Consider the following 8,685-nt stretch of genomic DNA (forward strand, 5'->3'; position numbering starts at 1 on the left):
GTAGGGTAGGTAGTGAGTTGGAGGAGGTGGGTGTGTTTCCTCTTGGTCTAATGAGCAGACAGTTTGTGGGCTGCCATGCCCCCAATTTCAAGTGTGTTGGTTGCACCTAGTAATATTTACTTGCAGAATTTGGAATTCTAGCCTCATGAAGAGAACATGAAGCAGGTTTTACCCTAAGGAGGTTTTGTTTTATAAAGGGAAACAAAGACTCCTTCCAAGTAACATGAAAAAAAGAATACGGTACAAAGTAAGATCATAGATGGAAGGATGCCTGGTAAGTGATTCCCTTTGGTGAGGTTGTTCTCAGAAGACTCCTGGGAGGTAAGTTGGGATATATATTTTATTTAGTATGAGCTTAATTTGGTTACTTCAGCTTTCTTTCCAACCTTTCAGGGAAAACATCTGACCTTTCCTTCTCTTTCCCTAGGAGAGAAGTTACACATTTATTATTACTACAATGGTTTCTCTCTTTGTTTTCTCTACAGGCCAAGACTGAGAATTATTAGTATTAATATTAGTATTTTTACATCTTAGTATCTAGGTATGTATTAATATCTGTAGCAAATATTTAACTGGATATGTCTAGTAGGGCAAACTGTATTTGCTGGTTGATGCTGCTGTGAAGTTTTTTAAGTTTCTGGTGGGGGGATGGAAGAAAGACCTAAAAGAGGCTCTGTTTATTGGGTCATGGCCCAAGCTGAAAATGTACCTGAACTGATGTGTTTCTGAGAAGCAGTTATACACAATGCCAGGATGGGGTAATTCCTTTCTCTTTCATGCAGTCTTCTCAGGCTGACGAACGGTGAGCACAAGATACTGTCTTGCCAACACTGGAAAGTGTTTGTTTCATCACCTGGGAAGATACCTGGGATGTTGACATTCTCTTGCCTCGACTCTTCATTTCTGGTCTCCTGTTTACACCTGAGTTTGGCCTTTTCTATCTTTACAAAAAAAAATCCTACTTCTAGGAATCTTATGATATCGTAGTCAATGAATATTATATATTCATTTTCTCTCTGCTAAATGCCTCTTTTGCGTGCTTGGTACAATCATGAGCAATATTTGACCTGGGTAGTGAGAGTTGGGGGTGAGAGTGTAGAAATCAAGAGGAGGAGGTATATGGATCCTGGCTCTGCCCTCTGGAAGCTTTTAGAATGTAAAGGAATTTAACTGAGTCACCTGCACATCAGGAAAAAGAAAGGGGAAATTAGTTTCAAGTGAGCATCAGAACAGGTTATAAGTGCTGGCAGGAAGGGGATAAGGGTTGGAGAGGGAGATCAGTCAAGATGGCTTAGGAAGGGCTTCCTTTTTTTTTTTTTTTTTTTTTTTTTAGGAAGGGCTTCCTAGACATGGGGTGGGGGAAGGAGAAGATCGTAGAATAGGATTGAGAAGAGCTAAAGGGTCAAGAGAGGCAGATGGGGTGAGGAGGGCCACCCTGGCAGGGCAGGTACTTACCCAGGCCAAAGGCTCACCCCAGGAAAGGTAAGTTAGGATGTGAGGAGCTAAGTTAGGAAAGAGGCGATGGGCCTGAGGGTAAGGGGAGATTTGGGTGGAGAAGGGAGTTCTGACAGCTGGGTCAGAGAGTTTGGACTAAATATAAACCATTGGAATAATCACAGATTATTTCATGGAGAAAGGGCATTTCTGAACATGGTATTTGAGGATGATGATCTCTGAGTTGTTATAAGCTGGATTTGTGTTAATCTCTCTCAGGATTCCAAATAATGAGTTTGCTTTCTCTTCTGTAAGTTCGGTTATTCATTTGTTTGTTCAGCCTGCTTCTGTTGGAGTCATAAAACATAGTTATTTAGTTCCCAGATGTTTTTTCCTTTGAGTCATTCCACTGGTATCTCTATACTTTGACTATAGCCCTCTCTGCCTCCTCTTCAGTAAAAATGGGAAAAGCACAAGGACCACCCCGTACAACACAGTTGAGGGAGACATAAACTATCAAAAACATTACTCCTCTTTGAACTTGCCTTTCAGATGGTCCTCCTTTGGGATTCGGCGGGGTCCATGGATGGACTTAAGAAGAGTGTATGACTTTCTGAGGTGACTAATGTCAGAGGGGGGTGTGATTCAACAAATGTGAAGAACCACTGGTGTGTCTTTGTTGGGAGGTAGGTGGCTGTGGACAGTTCCCCAGAGAGAGAAACGTGGTACAAGCATCCTTAGTGCCAAATATAGGAGCCTCCAGGACAGTTGAAGAAGCTGAAGGAGGAAGAGGAGTTGGGAAAAGAGAAATAGGTTCAGAGGAAACTAGTAGGGGGATGCCTTGTCTTCCCTATTCTTCACCCTCTTTCTAGTAGGTATTCCTTCTTTGATATCCTGGTGGTTACAGGATTCCAGTTCCCTTTCAGTTTAAGTCTCTTGAGTGCCTGCCATTTATCAAGGTCTGTACCAGGTCCTCTCACAACATTATCTCTGCAATTCCTATGTTGAACCTGCCATGCACAGGGTGGGGTCAGCCCCTTCCTCAGTAATGGCATGTTAGCACCATCACTTCCTGTCAGGCACCTTATCAATGCATTTAATTTCCCCCTCTCATCCTTATCTCTATTCCATTTCCCCCTCCTCACTGCAGGCACTTGCTGTAGTGTATTTAACAAATGTTCTTCCAGTCCATGCTGTACACATGTAGTTAGATACATTCATCCACTCAACACTAAAGTGCCAACTCTGTCAGGCACAGTTGTAGGGTGCAGGGAATACAGCCAAGAGCAAAACAGAAAGTCTTGCTTTCATGGAGCTTACATTCTTTTGGAGTGAGACAACTCATAAACAAGTAAGTAAAACATATAGTGCCTTAAATTGTGACAAATGCTATGGGAAAATATAGTCAGGGGATAAGGTCGGTTATGTGTAGTTAGGAGCAGGTTGCAGTTGTATGTGGGGTGATTCAGGAAGGCTGGGCTACACGTGTGATTTTATCCAATGTAGTTCTGAGAGCAACCATGTGGATATATGGGCTAGAAGTGGTGCAATTATAGGGGACAACCAGGGCAAAGGCCCTGAAGTAGTGTCCTTCCTGGAATGTTAGGGGGCCAGAATGTTTAGGAGGCCAGTGGCTAGAGAGAAATGCGTGGAAGGAGAAACAGAAGGCTGAGAGGTAGCTGTTTCAGTGACAAATACTGTAGGACTTTGTAGGTGGTTGTTAATGCAGACTTTGGCTTCTACTCTGAATAAAAAGGGAAATCAGAGGAAGGTTTTCAGCAAAGCAATGACATGGCATTTTTTAAAGATTTTATTTATTTATTTGTGAGAGACACATAGAGGCAGAGACATAGACAGAGGCAGGCTCCCATAGCAGGCTCCTTTCAGGGAGACCGATGTGGGGCTTGATCCCTGGACCAGGGATCATGCCCTTAGCCAAGGGCAGATGCTCAACCACTGAGCCACCCAGGCATCCCAATGACATGACATTTTTAAATAGATGCATGTGTATCCTTGACAAATATACAGCATTTTTTGGCTTTTTGTAAATGTACAAATGGCATTGAGCTATATGCCTCATTTTACTTTACTTCTCCTACTTGTCATTTTTTCTGAGATCTACCCACACTGTCTATAAAACTACCTTATTATCCCTGACTACTGTGTCATATCTCATTGTGGACACATAGCACATTTTATTTATATATTTCTTTCACTACAGACACTGGCATAGCTCCCACTTCCTGGCACCACAAACCATCCTGTGATGAATGTGCTCACATGGGCTCCTTATAGACTCAGGAGAGAGTTTCCTTGGGGTGTGCACCTCAGAGGGATGTGGGGTGGGAGGGTGTGTGCATTCTTAATTTCACTAACATTATGTTTCAGGATGGTGACACAGTGACACTACCACCAGCAATTTGTGATGGTTTGTATCTTCTCACTGAATTCTCATGCTTATCTAGTGAGGAAGGTCAGGTGAGGACCCTTGTGGATGAGGAGACTGAGGCTGAGAGGGAGTGAGCAAATGCCCTGAGTTCATGTAGTTATGTGGAAGGGACAGGGCTCTTCCTTCATTTATTTCCTTCATTAAGAAGATATATTTGAACATATTGAGACCACGGTTTGAGAGAGATAAAAATTATTCCCTGTGAAAAATTACAGACAGTTACAAGTAAGTGTTTTAATACAAGCTCACAGAGCAGGGTAGATTCTCCAGGCCCCTGGCAGCTGATGTCACAGATGGCGCAAGGTATGTATAGAGCACAGTGTGGCCAGTGAAGAGATTGTCTGCAGAAGTGAGCTCACCTTCTCTCCTGGAGCCCAGAGAGGAAGGAGGCAGAAGGAATTGTTCATGTTGTGAGCTACTGAGCTGGTAACTCATTTATTTTCTCCCTATACATCACATTCTCATAACTGTGGACATAAAAACTGTCTACTTTTTTGACCACTTTTTTTGGAATTTTGGAATTTTGGAATTTTGCCTCCTCACTTTGGGTGAGGTTTACTGAATGTCAGAATTTGTAAAACCACCATCCAAGATCTTCTCCCTTCTCAGTCCTGGACCTTGGGTGGCTGTTGCCCCCATTTCTGCAGTGTTTCCTTTTCAGGCAGCCTGGTCCTCTCTTTCTTGCAGGGGGTTATGAAGGCCCTGACCCTTGCTCCCTTCACCTCTCTGTTCACAGCACCCTTGTTGTCCTAGGTGAGTAAAGGGAAGGAGTGGACTGTACATCCTTGGCCACCAGGACACCTGAATGGATGATGCAGTATGAGGAGAAAGGGGGACAAAGTGCCATCTGATCTTGGCTAGTTGATATAAGGGCTAAGGATTTATGACTGGGGGATTAAATTTGTATTTTAACCTCAGATGATATTTTAAAATGTCTCTGTAAATCAATTATGCCCACCACCCGGTGAATTAATGGGTCATAACCATGGCTAAGTACTGTACACACATCCCATTTGTGAATTATTGTAGAATACATTCATGCCCTATTGTGTCTTATAGCTTAATTAGCATATGAAGCTACATATGTTAGATGAACCAAAACAATTATGTTATATAGTTGATTAAAAAAGGAAAATGTTGGAGGTATTTGGCACTTTTCTCTATGGGGGAAAGCAGGGTTGATTTGCCTATCATGTCCTTTGGTGTCAGTTTCTGTGATATCTGAGCTGCAGAAGACGACGTGAGACTTCTGAGCTTTGGTTGGTTGGTTGAAAACTACTTTTCAGGAAATATTTATTTCTTACTAGGCATTATGGTGGGACAGCACATACCAGATGAAATATGAAGCAGCAGCTTTGAAGCCTGAGCAGCGGAACTTAGCAGACCTAACCTAACTCAGCTTAATTAGCTTCACGGAACCTGATTGGAGAATTTGGCTCCCTGGGCTCTCTACAGCACTGATCCCAGAAACCTCTTCAATTCAGTCAGAATGCTGTGTCAGGCACTTCACATATTTGGTAACAAGCTGGTGCGCAGACGTCCATTGAAGAAAGATGAGACTGACATTGCCCCAGACAGAAGCCTGAGCACTATGGATTTAGTGGTCCTGGGTGTGGGCAACACAGTGGGTGTAGGTGTGTATATCTTAGCTGGGGAAGTGGCCAACAGTCAAGCAGGACCTTCCACCATGATCTGCTTTTTGGTGGCAGGCCTAACTTCTGTGTTGGCTGGGCTGTGCTATGCAGAGATTAGTGCTCGAGTTCCCCAATCTGGATCTGCATATCTCTACACCTATGTCACTATAGGTGAACTTGGGGCTTTCATCTCTGGCTGGAACCTTATCTTGTTCTTTGTTGCTGGTACTACCATTGTGGCCTGTGCCTGGTCATTAGCTTTTAACAACTTGCCTGGGAACCAGATCTCTCAGGCCCTGCATGAGAGCATCTCACCTCATGTTCCTCGGGTCTTTGCAGAATATCTAGACTTATTTGTTGTGGGCCTTGTGTTGTTGCTCATCGGATTGCTGACTCTGAGGATTACTGAGTTTTCCCTGGCCACCAAAGCATTCACATTAGTGAAAGTTTTGGTTCTTAGTTTTTTCATCCTCTCTGGTTTCATTAAGGGGGACCTGCACAACTGGAAGCTCACAGAAGAGGACTACATAAAGGCTGGACTCAATGACACCTCTAGCTTGGGCCCTCTGGGCTCTGGAGGATTCGTGCCTTTTGGCTTCCAGGGGATTCTCCGTGGAGCAGCTACCTGCTTCTATGCTTTTATAGGTTTTGACAATATTGTTACCAGAGTTGAAGAAGCTCAGAATCCTAAGTGTTCTATCCCCAGGGGCACTGTGATTTCATTGCTCATCTGCATTTCAGTGTATTTTGGTGTCTCTGCAGCACTTACACTTATGGTGCCTTATTACCAGCTCCGACCCGGGAGCACCTTGCCTGAGGTATTTCTCCATATTGGCTGGGCCCCTGCCTACTATGCTGTAGCTTTTGGATTCCTCTGTAGTCTTTCTGTCAGCCTCTTGGGATTTATGGTCCCCATACGTCATCAAGTATACATGATGGCAAAGGACGGCCTCTTGTTCCCTGTCCTTGCCAGGATCCATACAGGAACATACACCCGCATGGTGGCTACTGTGATCTTTGGCATTATTGCAGCAATCATGGCAGTCTTCTTTGGACTTACTCATCTTGCGGACCTCCGGTCAATTGTAACTCTGTTGAATTACTCCCTGGTGGCTTTTAGTGTTCTCATCCTCAGGTATCAGCCTGAGAGGAAGATTGGGGGAAATGAAGCACAGGTGCAACAGGAGAATGGACCTGAAGCAGAGAAGCTGACTCTACACGGAATATTTTTTCCAGACAGCTCCACCCCCACTCCACTCTCTGGCCTGATTGTCTCTGTTTGCTCCTCACTGCTTGCTCTGCTGCTGACTCTTCTCTGCCTGGTGCTGGCCCAGTGGCCTCGTCTGCTATCTAGTGACCCAGTGTGGATCACAGTGGTTGTGCTGCTCCTGGTGCTCATCACTGGGATCACTGCGGTCATCTGGAGGCAGCCACAGAGCTCCACTCCCCTTTACTTTAAGGTACCTAGCCTGCCTCTCCTCCCACTTCTGAGCATCTTTCTGAATTTTTACCTTATGATGCAGGTGCCAGCTGGCACCTGGGCCCAATTTGGTGTCTGGATGCTGATTGGGTTTGCTATTTACTTTGGCTATGGGATGCAGCACAGCCTTGCTTAACTCCACTGAAGTTAGCACCAAAACTGTAGCTCTGGACTTGAACAGAGCCAGTACACATTTGCTTGGACATCATCACACCTGAAGGCAGTCAGGTCCCCTGGATAATAATGAGGAGTTTTCTTGAGCTCATGGAAAACTAGGCCTCCCATGCGATATTGGTGGAGAAAAGTTAATAGAGCCATTCTGTCTTTTTTTAATAATAAATTTATTTTTTATTGGTGTTCAATTTGCCAACATACAGAATAACACCCAGTGCTCATCCCGTCAAGTGCCCCCCTCAGTGCCCGTCACTCATTCACCCCCACCCTCTGCCTTCCTCCCCTTCCACCATTCTATATTTATGTTGGAATGTAGGATTGCTTCTACTTATTTTTCTTTACTTGTCTACTTTTTAATTATGTCTGTAGCTGCTTTCTGCCTTTAAAGCAATCATTATTGAAAGTAACTAGACAAAGTGTTTGGTTTTCTTTGGGTAAATACACAGTATGGTAGTATAAAATCATATTGTAATTCTATTTCAATTTGTTGAGGAACCTGCATACTGTTTTCCACAGTGGCTACACCAATTAACATGCATACCAACAGTGCATGAAGGTTCCTTTTTGTTCACACTCTTGTCAACTTGTTGTTTCTTGTGTTTTTTATTTTAGCGATTCTGGGAGGCATAAAGTAATATCTCATTGTTTTGCTGGTTGTTTTAAAAGATTTATTTTTTTTTTGAGAGAGAGCACATACAAACAGGGGGAAGTAGCAGAAGGAGAGAGGGACTCTCCAGCGGAATCCCCTCTGAGTGGGGAGTTCCATGTGGGGCTCTATCCAACAACCCCAAGATCATGACCTGAGCTGAAACCAAGAGTCAGACACTTAACTGACTTAGGCAACCAGATGCCCCACTCCTTGTGGTATTAATTTTGCATTTCCCTCATGATTACTGATGCCGAACACCTTTTCATGTGTCTGTTGGTCATTTGTATGTCTTCTATGAAAAAATGTTTATTCAGATCCTCTGTCCATTTTTAAATCAGATTATTGGTTTTTCTGGTGTGTAAATTCTTTATATATTTTAGATATTAACACCTTATGAAATATATAGGTTGCAAATATCTTCCATTGTTTACCAGGTTGCCTTTGTGTTTTGTTGATGGTTTCTATTGCTGTGCAAAAGCTTTATTTGCATGAAAAAATCTATGCACCCCAATTCTTATTGCAGCATTATTAATAATAATGAGGATAGGGAAGGAACTCAAGTGTCCATCCATAAATGAATGTATAAAGAAGATGTGATACACACACAGACACATAAACATACACACACATACTGGAAATTTACTGAGTCATAAAAAACTATTGAATTTTGCATTCTGTAACAAAAAAGAATAGACTTATCATGGTAAGTAAAATAAGTCAATCTCAGAAAGATGAATACCATATTTTTCACTCCTATGTGGAACTTAAGAAATTAAAGAAATGAGCAAACAAAGAAAAAAAGAGAGAGAGACAGTAAAAACTTCCCAGACTCTTAAATACAGGGAACAAACTGGTGACTGCCAAA

General features: G+C 43.0%; 1 pseudogene; it reads left to right on the forward strand.

Moving 5' to 3' along the window:
- The first annotated feature begins 5,372 nt into the window (after positions 1 to 5,372).
- On the forward strand, positions 5,373 to 7,133 carry LOC112917479 (cationic amino acid transporter 3 pseudogene; annotated as a pseudogene).
- Positions 7,134 to 8,685: the final 1,552 nt, after the last annotated feature.

The sequence above is a fragment of the Vulpes vulpes genome, chromosome 8 (genome assembly GCF_048418805.1).
Source record: "Vulpes vulpes isolate BD-2025 chromosome 8, VulVul3, whole genome shotgun sequence".
Classification (NCBI taxonomy): Eukaryota; Metazoa; Chordata; class Mammalia; order Carnivora; family Canidae; genus Vulpes; species Vulpes vulpes.